General features: G+C 45.7%; 1 pseudogene; it reads right to left on the bottom strand.

Annotated features, from left to right (window-relative positions):
* Nucleotides 1-13: 13 nt before the first annotated feature.
* Nucleotides 14-19,702, bottom strand: part of LOC119310244 — a 40,228-nt pseudogene continuing 20,539 nt past the window's right edge.

Raw genomic sequence — 19,702 nt, forward strand, 5'->3', positions numbered from 1 at the left:
ACAAAACGCGGACTCACTCTATAGAGGAATAAGCATTGAATGAACAAGGGGTGTATGCTTGCGGGAAAGTATGAAGTGATGCCACACTTTCAATCCTCCCATTGATACCTACTTAAAAAAACAAATTCAAATGTTTCAAGTATTTTGTGAATGTTCACAACGCATGTGACTACAACCCCTAAGAAAATCATATCGAAATTCAAAATAGACATGGAGAAACAAATGATAAATATGAATAGTGTCACAAAAAGATAAAAACAATTGATAACACGGACAGAGTTCTCGTCCTTCATGCGCCTCATGTCGTGTCCAGCATCAGTATGAAGAGCGCCAACAATTGATCTCGGAGCAACGTATGAGCCGTTAGCAGGACCGCTCGGTGCTGGTAGGTCCGTCGGAAGTAGGAGGCCTGTCCAGAGTATCGGTCGGCGGAGCGAGATCCTTGTAGGAGGCCTGTCCAGTGATCACCCTTCTTGCCACAGGTTCTGCAGACCATGAGAACGGCACCTCCCTTGCTCGCCATTGCCCGTGGATCACCACAAGTACTTGGTTCATCAGCCTTGCTCCTTGTCGTTAAGTCGACAGTTATTAGCAAATAAGAGCACAGAAGCAAAGCACACAGTTTAGGGAGTTGAGAACCAGAATAAGACAACATCCATGGCAAACAAATGTAAGGTTAGATTTGTGTATATTTTGTAGTGCATATTGTGATTCAAAAGGTCAAACATGTTTATGTTTGACAAGTTTAAGGAAAATTTAATCGACGTCCACAATACAAAATTTGTGTCATCAGATTCATCATCAAGTGTACTTTTATATTTTATTTATTTAGTATTTTAGATGTTGACGGTTTATTCTAGAAACATGTTTGACTTTTGAGGGATAAAAACAATCGAACAAAATTCACCCCGATTTGACAGTCTTGATGGCTGATTCGAAACAGATGAATCTGCACTGATTTAGGTGGGGATACAGAGAAGATTGGCAACCCTAGGCCACGTGGGCGCTCGGGGAGGATCTCCTCGGTGGAGACTACGGTGAGGCGCACGGAGGTGTCATCGCCGCTAGCAGCGTCGCCAAACTTGGCCCAGGATCGGCGCTCGACGGGAGTTTTTTTTTCAGAACTATGACATATTTTGTAGTAAATTCGAAAACTACAGCATGCTTTGGATAAAAATCAAATCTAGCACCCAGTCGGCCAGGTGTAGGCCGAAAAGGTAGTTTTCGGTCAACTATTGGCTGAAGTAGGGTTTTCGGCCCTGCCTTGGCCGAAAAGGGGCGGAAAGGACCTATGAGGAGGTACGTAAAGAACTTCTTAGGTTGCATGAAAGGTGGAAGAAGGTACTTCTGGGTGGCCTGAAAGGACCTATGAGGAGGTACGTAAAGAACTTCTTAGGTTGCATGAAAGGTGGAAGAAGGTAGTGGAGCTGAAGAGTGAAACTTTCAGAAGGATTGTAGCAAAGAATCCATTTTTATGGACTGAGGAGAGCGAGGACGAAGATGATATCTTCATGTCGCCGCTTCCGGGTTCTGCATCGTCCAAGGGCAAGAATTCTGCATCCTCGAAGGGCAAGAGTTCTGCATCGACGGAGGGCAAGAGGACCGCATCGTCAAAGGGCAAGAGGGTTGCATCAACGGAGGATGATGATGATGACTTCATGTAGTATGTAAGATGTATTCCAGTTCTACCGTTTAATTCAGATGTACTTGCGCTATTAGATTGTACTGTATTATTGTAGGGCATTATGTGTTGGGGAACGTAGCAAAAATTCAAAATCTTCCTACGAGTCACCAAGATCTATCTATGGAGAGACTAGCAACGAGGGGAAGGAGAGTGCATCTACATACCCTTGTAGATCGCTAAGCGGAAGTGTTCAAGAGAACGGGGTTGAAGGAGCCGTACTCATCGTGATCCAAATCACCGGAGATCCTAGTGCCGAACGGACGGCACCTCCGCGTTTAACACACGTGCAGCCCAGTGACGTCTCCCATGCCTTGATCCAGCAAGGAGAGAGGGAGAGGTTGGGGAAGACTCCGTCCAGCAGCAGCACAATGGCGTGGTGGTGGTGGAGGAGCGTGGCAATCCTGCAGGGCTTCGCCAAGCACCGCGGGAGAGGAGGAGGACTTGGGAGAGGGGAAGGGCTGCGCCAGAACTTGAGTGCGGCTGCCCTCCCATCCCTCACATATATATAGGGGCAAGGGAGAGGGGGGCGGCCCCCTCAGATCCAATTTGAGGAGGGGGCGGCGGCCAGGGGGGTTGCCTTGCCCCCCAAGGCAAGGGGGCGCCCCCCTTTAGGGTTTCCCCCAAACCCTAGGTGCCTTGGGCCCTGGTGGGGGAGCGCACCAGCCCACCTGGGGCTGGTCCCCTCCCACACTTGGCCCATGCAGCCCTCTGGGGCCGGTGGCCCCACTTGGTGGACCCCCGGAACCTTCCCGGTGGTCCCGGTACATTACTGATAGCACCCGAAACTTTTCCGGTGACCAAAACAGGACTTCCCATATATAAATCTTTACCTCAGGACCATTCCGGAACTCCTCGTGACGTCCGAGATCTCATCCGGGACTTCGAACAACATTCGGTAACCACATATATCTATTCCCTATAACCCTAGCATCATCGAACCTTAAGTGTGTAGACCCTACGGGTTCGGGAACCATGCAGACATGACCGAGACGTTCTCCGGTCAATAACCAACAATGAGATCTGGATACCCATGTTGGCTCCCACATGTTCCATGATGATCTCATCGGATGAACCACGATGTCGAGGATTCAATCAATCTCGTATTCAATTCCCTTTGTCCAGCGGTATTGTACTTGCCCGAGATTCGATCGTCGGTATCTCGATACCTTGTTCAATCTCGTTACCGGCAAGTCTCTTTACTCGTTCCGTAACACATCATCCCGTGATCAACCCCTTGATCACATTGTGCACATTATGATGATGTCCTACCGAGTGGGCCCAAAGATACCTCTCCGTCAACCGGAGTGACAAATCCCAGTCTCGATTCGTGCCAACTCAACAGACACTTTCGGAGATACCCGTAGTGCACCTTTATAGCCACCCAGTTACGTTGTGACGTTTGGTACACCCAAAGCATTCCTATGGTATCCGGGAGTTGCACAATCTCACGGTCTAAGGAAATGATACTTGACATTAGAAAAGCTTTAGCATATGAACTACACGATCTTTGTGCTAGGCTTAGGATTCGGTCTTGTCCATCACATCATTAGGACTCCTAATGATGTGATCCCGTTATCAACGACGTCCAATGTCCATGGTCAGGAAACCGTAACCATCTATTGATCAACGAGCTAGTCAACTAGAGACTTACTAGGGACATGGTGTTGTCTATGTATCCACACATGTATCTAAGTTTCCTATCAATACAATTATAGCATGGATAATAAACGATTATCATGAACAAGGAAATATAATAATAACTAATTTATTATTGCCTCTGGGGCATATTTCCAACAGTCTCCCACTTGCACTAGAGTCAATAATCTAGTTCACATCGCTATGTGATTAACACTGATAGGTCACATTGTCATGTGACCAACATCGAAAGAGTTTACTAGTGTCACTAAACTAGTTCACATCACCATGTGATTAAGAATCAATGAGTTCTGGGGTTTGATCATGTTTTGCTTGTGAGAGAGGTTTTAGTCAACGGGTCTGCAACATTCAAATCCGTATGTATTTCGCAAATCTCTAGGTCATATTGTAAATGCTGCTTCCACGCTCCACTTGGAGCTATTCCAAATGGTCGCTCCACTATACGTATCCGGTTTGCTACTCAGAGTCATTCGGATAGGTGTTAAAGCTTGCATCGACGCAACTCTTTACGCCGAACTCTTTATCACCTCCATAACCGAGAAACATGTCCTTATTTACTCCAAGGACAATTTTGACCATTGTCCAATGATCCATTCCTGTATCATTCTTGTACCCCTTGACTGACTCATGGCAAGGCACACTTCCTGTCGTGGAATTGTCACGTCAGATGTCCTCGTGAAAGGATTTAGTTGTGGAGCCATCGCAACTAGGAAGCTTGAAGGGGTTAATTGGGACAAAGGACACGAGAGGTTTTATACTAGTTCGGCCCCTTACGGTGAAGGTAAGGCCTACGTCTAGTTGGGTTGGTATTGATGTTTCGATGACCAGGGAGCGAGATACGCTATGCCCGGCTCTCGATCAGTTGTTTCCTGCCTTAAGCCGCCAGCGGGTCGTCCCCTTATATACACGGGTCGACGTCGTGCGGCTTACAGAGTCCCGGCTGGCTTATAAACAATGTCTGGCTCGGTGACTAGTTAAGTCTACCTTATGATACAAGTAATATTATTACAGCAGTTTACGACAACGGGCCTTAAGTCGCCCGTGGGCCTTAAGCTATCTATGAACCGCCATCTTCATGCCTTGGTCTTGGGCTTCTTTCTGGTGAGTCCTCTTTGCGTAACCCGGCCCCTCCTGGGCGGCTTACACAAATAGTTATATCCCCAACATTATGCCCCAGATTGATTTGAACCTGTTCATGTCAATCTTAAAATACCTTATGGACTGTCCTGCAGTCTTTTGTCTTGAACGAAGAATTTTAACCCGCCGTGATGTCATCATCTGGATCCGGGTTAAATCATCATGATGTCATCTTCAATAAAAATTAATTTTTACTCCGTCGTATCTTGAACGGATCTTTGTCTTTACTGACCATCCCGAGAATCGAGGCGCCAGAGCCGCTGGATAATAAATGTTATCTCCTCGTCTTTCACGCCCTCTCGGTCAGTCTTCCCTTATAAATAGGGCGACCTAGGTCTTTCCCCCAGTCGTCTTCTTCCTCTCCTCTCTGCCACTCGAGCTTCGCCGCTGTCGCCATCGACTCCCTCGTCTTCATCGACTCAGGCCGTTGCATCGACCTGACCTTGACCAGAGATCGACGGCGAACCTCCGCAGCTCCTCCTCATCTGTGAGTTCCTCTCTTCCCCTTTCTTAGATCTACCTTGAAGTTCTGTCAAGTTCGTCGGTGTTCATCACTGCCCGATGCAAACCTTCATCAGTTTTGCCTCCAACGCCTTGCTTAGATCGAAAAAACTGTGCAGAACTGCTGCGGTAGCTATTTATGTTGATCTTGCATAGACATAGATCTCATTTCCCTCTTTTAGGGCCCTCTTCGAGTGTATGAACTTCACTGTCCTGTTTTTTAGGTCTAGAAAATTTCTCCTTTAGAGCCATACTTTAATCCAGAATAATAACTGTCGTCTGTGAAACTTGTTTCTATCACCCGGCAAGCTTTTTCTTCTTCTTACGACCTTAAGAATTCTTGAATTGCTCTTGATACTGCTAGCGGCTTAAATATTATTGCACAATCACCTTTATACCATTAGGCCCCTTTCTTTAAGCCGCCACTTTGAATAATTGTAGATATTTCTCCCGGGTTAAAGTTGAACCGGAGCTTTCTTATTATGTCGTAGGCCACTGTTGTCATGGCTCCTAAGGCGGCCAAAGCCCCTATGACTTGCAATTGGGTTCCATCCACAGTGACCAAAAGCAAACTTGCCGAATTTGTGAAGTCCGGCCATCTGCCGAAGAAGGAGGTCATGTCTTATCGTGTCCCTAATCCGTCTGAGGAAATACCTCAACCCAAAGATGGGGAGGTAGTCATTTTCACGGATCACATGAACCGGGGATTTGCCCCTCCCGGTTCAAAATTCTTCAGGGAAGTTCTGAATTTCTTTGACCTTAGACCTCAAGACATTGGATCCAATTCTGTGTCAAACCTCTGCAATTTTCAAGTATTCTGCGAGGTGTACCTGGGAGAGGAGCCAAGTCTACTTTTGTTCAGAGAACTCTTCTATTTGAACCGGCAAAATGAACGTGCTAACAGGCCTAGTCTTGAACTCGGCGGCATCTCAATCCAGCGGCGGAGAGACTGTCTTTTCCCTTATGCTGAACTGCCAAGTCACCCGAAAGACTGGAACCAGACGTGGTTTTACTGTCAAGATACATCACCGGCTGATGAGAAGCCTCTGCCCGGCTTTCGCGCCCTGCGCCTCGAATCCAATCATCCGCTGGCAGATAAGTTATCCGCTGTTGAACGCCTGCCTCTCAACCCCACCATCAGGAAGATCAAAGCTCTTCTAGGGAACGAGTTAAACGGCATCGATCTGGTTCGAGTCTGGGTCACCTGGCGGATACTACCATTAAGCCGCCGCTCTGGCTTAATGTGCACCTACACAGGCGAAAAGGATGACCCAATGCGTCAAAGTCCTGATGACTTACCAGATGATGTGATAGATGCTACAGTCCAATCTTTGTTGAAGGAGGTGTTGGGGAACGTAGCAGAAATTCAAAATTTTCCTACGTGTCACCAAGATCTATCTATGGAGAGACCAGCAACGAGTAGAAAGAGAGTGCATCTACATACCCTTGTAGATCGCTAAGCGGAAGCGTTCAAGTGAACGGGGTTGATGGAGTCGTACTCGTCGTGATTCAGATCACCGATGATCAAGTGCCGAACGGACGGCACCTCCGCGTTCAACACACGTACAGCCCGGTGACGTCTCCCACGCCTTGATCCAGCAAGGAGAGAGGGAGAGGTTGAGGAAGACTCCATCCAACAGCAGCACGACGGCGTGGTGGTGGTGGAGGAGCGTGGAAATCCCGCAGGGCTTCGCCAAGCACCATGGGAGAGGAGGAGTAGGGAGAGAGGTAGGGCTGCGCCAAGAGAGATCGAATCGCGTGTTATGGGCAGCCCCTAGGCCTCATATATATAGGGGAAGGGGAGGGCTCGCCCCCTTTAGGGTTTCCCACCCCCAAGGGGTGCGGCCAGCCCTAGATGGCAAAGGGGAGGCGGCCAAGGGGGGAGAGGAGAGGGAGGCGCACCAATATGGGCTTTAAGGCCCATCTGGACTAGGGTTTGCCCCCTCCCACTCTCTCTTGCGCCTTGGACTCCTTGTGGGGGGCGCACCAGCCCTCCTAGGGGCTGGTCCCCTCCCACACTTGGCCCACGCAGCCTTCTGGGGCAGGTGGCCCCACTTGGTGGACCCCCGGGACCCTCCCGGTGGTCCCGGTACATTACCGATATCGCCCGAAACTTTTCCGGTGACCAAAACAGGACTTCCCATATATAAATCTTTACCTCCGGACCGTTCCGGAACTCCTCGTGACGTCCGGGATCTCATCCGGGACTCCGAACAACATTCGGTAACCACATACAAGCTTCCTTTATAACCCTAGCGTCATCGAACCTTAAGTGTGTAGACCCTACGGGTTCGGGAGACATGCAGACATGACCGAGACGTTCTCCGGTTAATAACCAACAGCGGGATCTGGATACCCATGTTGGCTCCCACATGTTCCACGATGATCTCATCGGATGAACCACGATGTCAAGGACTCAATCGATCCCGTATACAATTCCCTTTGTCAGGCGGTATTTTACTTGCCCGAGATTCGATCGTAGGTATACCGATACCTTGTTCAATCTCGTTACCGGCAAGTCACTTTACTCGTTCCGTAACACATCATCCCGTGATCAACTCCTTGGTCACATTGCGCATATGATGATGTCCTACCGAGTGGGCCCAGAGATACCTCTCCGTTTACACGGAGTGACAAATCCCAGTCTCGATCCGCATAAAACAATAGATACTTTCGGAGATGCCTGTAGTGCATCTTTATAGTCACCCAGTTACGTTGTGACGTTTGATACACCCAAGGCACTCCTACGGTATCCAGGAGTTACACGATCTCATGGTCAAAGGAAGAGATACTTGACATTGGCAAAGCTCTAGCAAAGGAACTACACGATCTTTTGTGCTAGTCTTAGGATTGGGTCTTGTCCATCACATCATTCTCCTAATGATGTGATCCCGTTATCAATGACATCCAATGTCCATAGCCAGGAAACCATGACTATCTGTTGATCACAACGAGCTAGTCAACTAGAGGCTCACTAGGGACATATTGTGGTCTATGTATTCACACGTGTATTACAATTTCCGGATAATACAGTTATAGCATGAATAAAAGACAATTATCATGAACAAGGAAATATAATAATAATAATACTTTTATTATTGCCTCTAGGGCATATTTCCAACAGTCTCCCACTTGCACTAGAGTCAATAATCTAGTTCACATCGCCATGTGATTAACACTCATAGGTCACATCGCCATGTGACTAATACCCAAGAGTTTACTAGAGTCAGTAGTCTAGTTCACATCACTATGTGATTAACACTCAATGAGTTTTATGTTTGATCATGTTGCTTGTGAGAGAGGTTTTAGTCAACAGGTCTGAACCTTTCAGATCCGTGTGTGCTTTACAAATCTCTATGTCATCTCCTAGATGCAGCTACCACGCTCTATTTGGAGCTATTCCAAACAACTGTTCTACTTGGAGCTATTCTAAATTATTGCTCCATTATATGTATCCGGTCTCTCTACTCAGAGCTATCCGGATAGGTGTCAAGCTTGCATCGTCGTAACCTTTACGACGAACTCTTTTACCACCTCCATAATCGAGAAAATTCCTTAGTCCACTAGTTACTAAGGATAACTTTGACCACTGTCCTGTGAGCCATTCTTGGATCACTCTTGTACCCCTTGACAGACTCATGGCAAGGCACACTTCAGGTGCGGTACACAGCATAGCATACTGAAGAGCCTACGTCTTAAGCATAGGGGACGACCTTCGTCCTTTCTCTCTATTCTGCCGTGGTCGAGCTTTAAGTCTTAACTTCGTACCTTACAACTCAGGCAAGAACTCCTTCTTTGACTGGTCCATCTTGAACACCTTCAAGATCATGTCAAGGTATGTGCTCATTTGAAAGTATTATTAAGCATTTTGATCTATCCTTATAGATCTTGATGCTCAATGTTCAAGTAGCTAAATCCAGGCTTTCCATTGAAAAACACTTTCAAAATAACCCTATATGCTTTCCAGAAATTCTACGTCATTTCTGATCAACAATATGTCAACAACATATACTCATCAGAAATTTTATAGTGCTCCCACTCACTTCTTTGGAAATACAAGTTTCTCATAAACTTTGTACAAACCCAAAATCTTTGATCATCATCAAAGCATACATTCCAACTCCGAGATGCTCACTCCAGTCCTTAGAAGGATCGCTGGAGCTAGCATACCTTTTAGCATCCTTAGGATCGACAAAAACTTTCTGATTGTATTACATACAACCTTTCCTCACGAAAACTGGTAAGGAAACTCGTTTTGATATCCATTTGCCAGATTTCATAAATACAGCTAATGCTAACATGAATCCGACGGACTTTAAGCATCGCTACGAGTGAGAAAATCTCATCGTAGTCAACTCCTTGAACTTGTCGGAAAACACTTCGCCACAAGTCGAGCTTCATAGATGGTGACATTACCATCCACGTCCGTCTTCTTCTTAAAAGATCCATTTATCTCAATGGCTTGCCGATCATCGGGCAAGTCCACCAAAGTCCATGGATCCGTTCTCGGATTTTATGGCCTCGAGCCATTTATCGGAATCCGGGCCCACCATCGCTTCTCCATAGCTCGTAGGTTCATTGTTGTCTAGCAACATGACCTTCAAGACAGGATCACCTTACCACTCCGAAGTAGTACGTGTCCTTGTCGTCCTACGAGGTTTGGTAGTGACTTGATCCGAAGTTTCATGATCAATATCATAAGCTTCCACTTCAATTGGTGTAGGTGCCACAGGAACAACTTCCTGTGCCCTGCCACACACTAGTTGAAGAGATGGTTCATTAACCTAATCAAGTCTCCACCATCCTCCCACTCAACTCTTTCGAGAGAAACCTTTCCTCGAGAAAGGACCCGATTCTAGAAACAATTCATATTGCTTTCGGATCTGAATTAGGAGGTATACCCAACTGTTTTGGGTGTCCTATGAAGATGTATTTTATCCGCTTTGGGTTCGAGCTTATCAACCTGAAACTTTTTCATATAAGCGTCGCAGCCCCAAACTTTTAAGAAACGACAACTTAGGTTTCTCTAAACCATAATTCATACGGTGTCATCTCATCGGAATTACGTGGTGCCCTATTTAAAGTGAATGTGGTTGTCTCTAATGCCTAACCCATGAACGATAGTGGTAATTCGATAAGAGACATCATGGTACGCACCATATCCAATAGGGTGCAACTATGATGTTCGGACACACCATCACATTATGGTGTTCCAGGCGGTATTAATTGCGAAACAATTTCCACAATGTCTTAATTGTGTGCCAAAACTCATAACTCAGATATTCATCTCTATGATCATATCATAGACATTTTATCCTCTTGTCACAATGATCTGCTACTTCACTCTGAAATTACTTGAACCATTCAATAATTCAGACTTGTGTTTCATCAAATAAATATTCTCAACATCTACTCGAATCATCTGTGAAGTAAGAACATAACGATATTCACTGCATGCCTCAGCACTCATTGGACTGCACACATCACGATGTGTTACTTCCAACAAGTTGCTATCTTGTTCCATCTTATTGAAACCGAGGCTTTTCAGTCATCTTGCCTATGTGGTATGATTTGCATATCTCAAGTGATTCAAAATCAAGTGAGTCCAAACGGTCCATTTGCATGGAGTTTCTTCATGCATATACACCAATAGACATGGTTCGCATGTCTCAAACTTTTCAAAACGAGTGAGTCCAAAGATCCATCAACATGGAGCTTCTTCATGCGTTTTATACCATTATGACTTACATGGCAGTGCCACAAGTAAGTGGTACTATCATTACTATCTTATATCTTTTGGCATGAAAATGTGTATCACTACGATCGAGATTCAATAAACCATTCAGGTTTAATACTAATCTTGATGGTAGAGGGAGCGTGCGATGTTTGATCATATCAAACTTGGAAACACTTCCAACACATATCGTCAACTCACCTTTAGCTAGTCTCCGTTTATTCCGTAGCTTTTATTTCGAGTTACTAATACTGAGCAACCGAACCGGTATCCAATACCCTGGTGCTACTAGGAGTACTAGTAAAGTACACATTAACATAATGTATATCCAATATACTTCTATCGACCTTGCCAGCCTTCTCATCTACCAAGTATCTAGGGTAATTCTGCTCTAGTGACTGTTCCCCTTATTACAGAAGCACTTAGTCTCGGGTTTGGGTTCAACCTTGGGTTTCTTCACTGGAGCAGCAGCTGATTTGCCGTTTCATGAAGTATCCCTTCTTGCCCTGGCCCTTCTTGAAACTAGTGGTTTCACCAACCATCAACAATTGATGCTCCTTCTTGATTTCTACTTTCGCGGTGTCAAACATCGTGAATACCTCAAGGATCATCTTATTTATCCCTGATATGTTATAGTTCATCACGAAGCTCTAGCAGCTCGGTGGCAATGACTTTGGAGAAACATCACTATCTCATCTGGAAGATCAACTCCCACTTGATTCAAGTGATTGTTGCACTCAGACAATCTGAGCACAAGCTCAACAATTGAGCTTCTCTCCTTAGTTTGCAGGCTAAGAAAATCGTCGGAGGTCTCATACCTCTTGACGTGGGCACGAGCCTGAAATCCCAATTTCAGCCCTCGAAACATCTCATATGTTCCGCGACGTTTCGAAAACGTCTTTGGTGCCTCTACTTAAACCATTTAATTGAACTATCACGTAGTTATCAAAACGTGTATGTCCGATGTTCGCAACATCGACAAACGACGTTGGGGTTCAGCACACTGAGCGGTGCATTAAGGACATAAGCTTTCTACTGATCGCATAATCGCTACTATCAACTTTCAACTATAATTTTCTCTAGGAACATATCTAAACAGTAGAACTATAGCGTGAGCTACGACATAATTTGCAAAAGGTCTTTTGACTATGTTCAGGATAATTAAGTTCATCTTATGAACTCCCACTCAGATAGACATCCCTCTAGTCATCTAAGTGATCACATGATCCGAGTCAACTAGGCCGTGTCCGATCATCACGTGAGACGGACTAGTTAACGTCGGTGAACATCTTCATGTTGATCGTATCTACTATACGACTCATGCTCGACCTTCGGTCTCCGTGTTCCGCGGCCATGTCTGTACATGCTAGGCTCATCAAGTTAACCCTAAGTGTTTTCGCTGTGTAAAACTGTCTTACACCCGTTGTATGTGAACGTAAGAATCTATCACACCCGATCATCACGTGGTGCTTCGAAACGACGAACTGTAGCAACGGTGCACAGTTAGGGGAGAACACTTCTTGAAATTTTGTAAGGGATCATCTTATTTACTACCGTCGTCCTAAGTAAACAAGATGCATAAACATGATAAACATCACATGCAATCAAATAGTGACATGATATGGCCAATATCATTTTGCTCCTTTTGATCTTCATCTTCGGGGCTCCATGATCATCATCGTCACCGGCATGACACCATGATCTCCATCATCATGATCTCCATCATCGTGTCTTCATGAAGTTGTCACGCCAACGACTACTTCTACTTCTATGGCTAACGCGTTTAGCAATAAAGTAAAGTAAGTTACATGGCGTTCTTCAATGACACGCATGTCATACAAAAAATAAAGACAACTCCTATGGCTCCTGCCGGTTGTCATACTCATCGACATGCAAGTCGTGAATCCTATTACAAGAACATGATCAATCTCATACATCACATATATCATTCATCACATCCTTTTGGCCATATCACATCACATAGCATACCCTGCAAAAACAAGTTAGACGTCCTCTAATTGTTGTTTGCATGTTTTACGTGGCTGCTATGGGTTTCTAGCAAGAACGTTTCTTACCTACGCATGAACCACAACGTGATATGCCAATTGCTATTTACCCTTCATAAGGACCCTTTTCATCGAATCCGATCCGACTAAAGTGGGAGAGACTGGCACCCGCTAGCCACCTTATGCACCAAGTGCATGTCAATCGGTGGAACCTGTCTCACGTAAGAGTACGTGTAAGGTCGGTCCGGGCCGCTTCATCCCACAATACCGTCGAAACAAGATTGGACTAGTAACGGTAAGCATATTGAACAACATCAACGCCCACAACTACTTTGTGTTCTACTCGTGCAAAGAATCTACGCAATAGACCTAGCTCATGATGCCACTGTTGGGGAACGTAGCAGAAATTCAAAATTTTCCTACGTGTCACCAAGATCTATCTATGGAGAGACCAGCAACGAGTAGAAAGAGAGTGCATCTACATACCCTTGTAGATCGCTAAGCGGAAGTGTTCAAGTGAACGGGGTTGATGGAGTCGTACTCGTCGTGATTCAGATCACCGATGATCAAGTGCCGAACGGACGGCACCTCCGCGTTCAACACACGTACAGCCCGGTGACGTCTCCCACGCCTTGATCCAGCAAGGAGAGAGGGAGAGGTTGAGGAAGACTCCATCCAACAGCAGCACGACGGCGTGGTGGTGGTGGAGGAGCGTGGAAATCCCGCAGGGCTTCGCCAAGCACCATGGGAGAGGAGGAGTAGGGAGAGAGGTAGGGCTGCGCCAAGAGAGATCGAATCGCGTGTTATGGGCAGCCCCTAGGCCTCATATATATAGGGGAAGGGGAGGGCTGCGCCCCCTTTAGGGTTTCCCACCCCCAAGGGGTGCGGCCAGCCCTAGATGGCAAACGGGAGGCGGCCAAGGGGGGAGAGGAGAGGGAGGCGCACCAATATGGGCCTTAAGGCCCATCTGGACTAGGGTTTGCCCCCTCCCACTCTCTCTTGCGCCTTGGACTCCTTGTGGGGGGCGCACCAGCCCTCCTAGGGGCTGGTCCCCTCCCACACTTGGCCCACGCAGCCTTCTGGGGCAGGTGGCCCCACTTGGTGGACCCCCGGGACCCTCCCGGTGGTCCCGGTACATTACCGATATCGCCCGAAACTTTTCCGGTGACCAAAACAGGACTTCCCATATATAAATCTTTACCTCCGGACCATTCCGGAACTCCTCGTGACGTCCGGGATCTCATCCGGGACTCCGAACAACATTCGGTAACCACATACAAGCTTCCTTTATAACCCTAGCGTCATCGAACCTTAAGTGTGTAGACCCTACGGGTTCGGGAGACATGCAGACATGACCGAGACGTTCTCCGGTTAATAACCAACAGCGGGATCTGGATACCCATGTTGGCTCCCACATGTTCCACGATGATCTCATCGGATGAACCACGATGTCAAGGACTCAATCGATCCCGTATACAATTCCCTTTGTCAGGCGGTATTTTACTTGCCCGAGATTCGATCGTAGGTATACCGATACCTTGTTCAATCTCGTTACCGGCAAGTCACTTTACTCGTTCCGTAACACATCATCCCGTGATCAACTCCTTGGTCACATTGCGCATATGATGATGTCCTACCGAGTGGGCCCAGAGATACCTCTCCGTTTACACGGAGTGACAAATCCCAGTCTCGATCCGCATAAAACAATAGATACTTTCGGAGATGCCTGTAGTGCATCTTTATAGTCACCCAGTTACGTTGTGACGTTTGATACACCCAAGGCACTCCTACGGTATCCAGGAGTTACACGATCTCATGGTCAAAGGAAGAGATACTTGACATTGGCAAAGCTCTAGCAAATGAACTACACGATCTTTTGTGCTAGTCTTAGGATTGGGTCTTGTCCATCACATCATTCTCCTAATGATGTGATCCCGTTATCAACGACATCCAATGTCCATAGCCAGGAAACCATGACTATCTGTTGATCACAACGAGCTAGTCAACTAGAGGCTCACTAGGGACATATTGTGGTCTATGTATTCACACGTGTATTACGATTTCCGGATAATACAGTTATAGCATGAATAAAAGACAATTATCATGAACAAGGAAATATAATAATAATAGTACTTTTATTATTGCCTCTAGGGCATATTTCCAACAGGAGGGCACTGTGACCAGTAATGCCTTCGGCTTACTTCCCTTCTGCAAGAAGAACCCGGCCCCTGCAGTAAGTTATCAATCTTCAAAAATACTCTTTAACATGTTATGCCTTCTTGTATTTATGATTCCTTATCTTTTTCCACAGGTCGATGACAATTTCTGGAAGGTTAAATATGACCATGAAGCCGCCAAACAAGCCAGGGCAGCTAAGAAAACTGAAAGAAAAACTGCCAAGATGGGAACCTCAAAGAAGAAGAAACCCAACACTTCTGACTTGTTCAAATTGGATGACACTTCTTCGGATGATGAAGAGGTAATTCTTTAATTTTCTTAACTCCCCTGTTTCTATTTACTGACATTCTATCCTTTCAGGAGGATACTGGGAACAGTCAAGCAGTTGAAGAAGAGGTAACTATAATCTCTTCCGACTCAGAGCCTTTGCCAACACAAAAAATCCGAAGGGTGACCCGGAAAGTAAGATTTTCACATCCTCTAGCTTACCAAGACCCTCAATTTCTTTTGAAGTAACAACAACTTGAGAACCGGAGGCAAACTCGGGCCACTCAAGACGCCGAACTCTCCTCCGGCTTACCTGATGTAACCAGGAAGCGTCGAACTAAGGTTACCTCCGATTTACATTCTGCTTATCCTTTGTCGGGTCTAATTCGCCGCCTCTCAATTCATCTGACTCCAATTATCAGGATGCTTCTCCGTCTTCCAACGAGTCGATGCAATCAAACATGCCGATTTTTAAAACAGCTCCCGGGTAATGCAACCTTTCTTACTTTAAGTTTTTCCATACTTATACATTGATATTCATCCTTCCACTTTGATTGACAGCCTGCAAGTGAAGCCCAGCAAGAGGGCAAAGAAGAATAAGCCGTCCCAAGACCCGGTAGTCCCTGAATCGGCAATTGACTCATCCGTTCCTGACGGCTCCACTCATCAGCCACCGCCTAAGTCGGCTCTTGATATTCTAGTGTCAACCTCTGACCCGCCTGCAGAAGACATTGTCCACAATTCTGATAACCCAGAAATTCATAGCCCGGTCAAGACAACTGATCCAGAAGTTGTGTTTCTGAAAAACCAATATGTTGAACCGGGCCAACCTACTATTCTTGCTCAATGCACTGCCAAGGAGGAGTTTTCTCAACGTCACAAAGCCAAACAAGATATCACTGATTATGCTCACCTAAGCATTGGTGATATAGTCTCGGGTTATCTGAACCAAGTATACAACAGCCATGACCTGGAAATTGACATGGTGAAGCAAATACAGCATAAATCTGAGGTATAACTTTAACTTTTTCCTGAACCTTACTTACTGTACCAGCCTCCAAGTCTATCGCTTATGAATGAATATGCTATAGTCTTAGAAATCTACTTACTGTTAGTTTGTCTGGTTTAAAGTGAATACTTTTAACCCGGTGATAGCATGAAACTTTGAATTGACACATTAGTCCCCAAGTGTCAAGTATCTTTACTTGTAAAATGCTTGAGACTTCAGTATGTATGACTTGGCAAATAAGTTAAAAAAATTCTTGGAGCATACATTAGCCCCCAAGTGCCAAATATCTATACTTGTAAAGTGTTTGGACTTAAATGTTACCTTATCATGATCCTTACCATAACCTCGTGCCAATACAGGTCACCATAAGTCAATTTGAATCGGAGATTGCTGACCTGAAGAGCCAGCTGAAGCTTCAAGAGCTTGAAACTCAAAAAGCAAACTCCAAGTTTGAATTCAGCATCTCTGAACAAGAGAAATTGAAGAAAAATTTTGAGTCGGAGAAAAAAGCTTGGGTTGATGAAAGGGCGTCATTAGTGACTCGGGCCAAGACCGCAGAAGTATCACTTGCAGAGGCAATAGCCGAACTGTCCGACTTAAAGCGGCAGATATCCCAAATGGTCTCAGCCATCTTCGGTAAGTCACTCTAAGCCTTTAAACATTGTAATCTTCCAAGATTTATTGTGACGATTATCTCCGGCTTATTGTTATGCTTGTAACCATACAGGCCCCAGGAGTACCAACCTCAAGCAAAACATGTTGATCAAGCTCAAGGCAGTTTACACCCTTGTGGAGCAGTTGTACTCCGGGTCACAACGTGCCTTGGCCGTTGTAGCTTTATCAACTCCACATCCCCGCCTTCTGCAAGATGTATTGAAGAGCCTCGCTTTTTTTCCTCAGCGGATCCAAGATTTAAGGCGGGCGTCCTCAAGAGCCGGAGCCGTAGCCGCATTGAGTCGGGCCAAAGCATGGCTCCCAGAACTAGACCCGACCGACCTTGCCCTTGGATACCCAAGTCTGAAGGAGGACGGCACTGCTTTTGACGACCATGACTTCAACACCTGTGTCAAAGCCATACGTCCCATGGCAACCCTTATTGGAAACGACACAGATCTTAGCAAGTATGCACCGACTTATGACAGTGAAAACCGGAGAATCCCAAACGCTCCATATGATCAAATCAGTCCGATCCCTCCAATTCGTAAGCATACTTTTGCTCCTGAAGTAGACCCGGCCAGTTTAATAGATGATGCAGCTGAATTTGAAGCTTTGAGCGGCATTGATTGGGCCTCATCAACTTTCCAGGACAAAACAGCCGACGGAGAAGCGGAGAAGGATAACCCGGAGCCCTCAAGCCCGCCGAAGGAGTAAATCGCTAGGTGTTTGGCCAAAAAACAATGCTTCATCCATTCAGACTCGGGGAGTCTTGTAATAGGGTAGAAAGAACTCCCAATGCTCGTCATGCCTTTGTGCATGCTCTTACCGCTTAACGCTTTCCATAAGCCGCCGTGGCTGTATATTTTTGGCTTTATTTCTTTGGCGTTTTAAATTCTGCTCGCCTTATTCTGCACAGAAAGTATTGATAACCCGGACACAAACCAACCGTTTGACATACAGGCTAGTTTATGACCATATTTTGTTAAACTTAAGCATAATAGTATACCTGCAATCCTTGTATAACCTTTCCGGGTCATATGATGTTCACCCGGTACTTAACGACCTGGGGCGATAAATATTAAACCGGAAAGACAAAAAACATCTTATAATGCTTTCCACAAGGTTTCAGGATAATCAAAATACTTTACAGGCTTCTGATTCGGATACGATCAGTAAACCGTTCCAAAGGGGTTAAGCTAAGATTCGGATACGATCATATAGCCCCAGTGGCTTGGCGATGCCGATCAAGTGGGTATCGACAGCTATGTTCTCTTTGGTTCGAATATGACCTATGTTTGAACAGGAAGCCCCCAAGTGACCATAAGATTTGTTTAATGACACTGATTCGTATACGATCCACGTCAGACCCAAAGGGGTTAAGCTATGATTCAAATATGATCAAGAAGCCCCCAAGTAGGTTTGGCAAGTATGCCGATCAAGTGGGTATCGACAGCTATGTTCTCTTTGGTTCGGATACGACCTATGTTTGAACAGGAAGCCCCCAAGTGATCATGGCTAGATTCAGATATGATCATAAGCCGGACCAAAGGTAAAGCCGGATTCAGATATGATCCGGTCCCTATTGGTTGTTTCCACCACCTGTCAAAAAGACATATATACTTTTTTAAGGGTGAAAAAAGGACAAAGGTCCTGCTTTATTACTTTATATAATATGTACATTGTCAAAAAACATATATATCATAAAAGCCGGTGGCTCAAGGATAGTAAAAGCCAAAGATGAGTTATATCCCATGGCCGGATGTCACTTAGCAAAGCCGCCTAGGCTCCATAAACTATGAAGAAAAGTGTATAGCCCGCCGGGTCGAGGCCACTTACCCTTATGTCTCTGATTGTTGCCTTGTGTATTAACGTTGGCCACAAATTCTGGGCTATCATCCGCTTTACGCTTATTGCTATTTTGATTCTCCGGGTTGTGTTGTTGGCCCTTTCTACTGTCATTCAGTTTTCCCTTCCCTGTCTTTTCACCATCAGACTCGGGATCATTGGTACTGTCAGAATCGGCATATTTGACCAGAGCCGCCATTAGCGTACCCATATCCTTGCAGTCACGTTTAAGGCGCCCCAATTTCTGCCTTAGCGGCTTGAAGCTGCAATTCCTTTCTAATATAAGGACTGCAGAGCCGACATCCATCTTATTAGATGAATGAATTATCTCCTTGACCCGGCGTACCCAATGGGTGGTAGATTCCCCTTCCCCCTGCTTACAATTCGTCAAGTCCATGATCGTCATAGATTGCTTACATGTGTCTTTGAAGTTCCCTATGAAACGAGCCTTTAGCTCTTCCCATGAACCAATGGAATCGGGTGGTAAACCTTTAAACCAAGACCGGGCCATTCCATCTAACATCATGGTAAAATATTTAGCCATTACCGCGTCACTAACCTCCAACAGTTCCATGGCCATCTCATAACTCTCGATCCATGCTTCAGGCTGTAAGTCGGCCGTGTAATCCGGCACCTTTCGAGGTCCCTTGAAATCTTTGGGCAGGCGCACATTGCGCAAAGCCGGTACCAAACAAGAAGAGCCACCGGCTCTGGTGGCTATTCCCATCTCAGTAGAAGTCGTTGGATACCCCGACATATCCTGACGTGCCGTCTGTTGAGCCGCCAGCTGAGCCGCTCGCTCTTTCTCCTAGCGTACTCGATCTTGCACCGGGTTATATGTTGGAAATATGCCCTAGAGGCAATAATAAAAGTATTATTATTATATTTCCTTGTTCATGATAATTGTCTTTTATTCATGCTATAACTGTATTATCCGGAAATCGTAATACACGTGTGAATACATAGACCACAATATGTCCCTAGTGAGCCTCTAGTTGACTAGCTCGTTGTGATCAACAGATAGTCAT

Source organism: Triticum dicoccoides, chromosome 5B, assembly GCF_002162155.2.
Source record: "Triticum dicoccoides isolate Atlit2015 ecotype Zavitan chromosome 5B, WEW_v2.0, whole genome shotgun sequence".
Lineage (NCBI taxonomy): Eukaryota > Viridiplantae > Streptophyta > Magnoliopsida > Poales > Poaceae > Triticum > Triticum dicoccoides.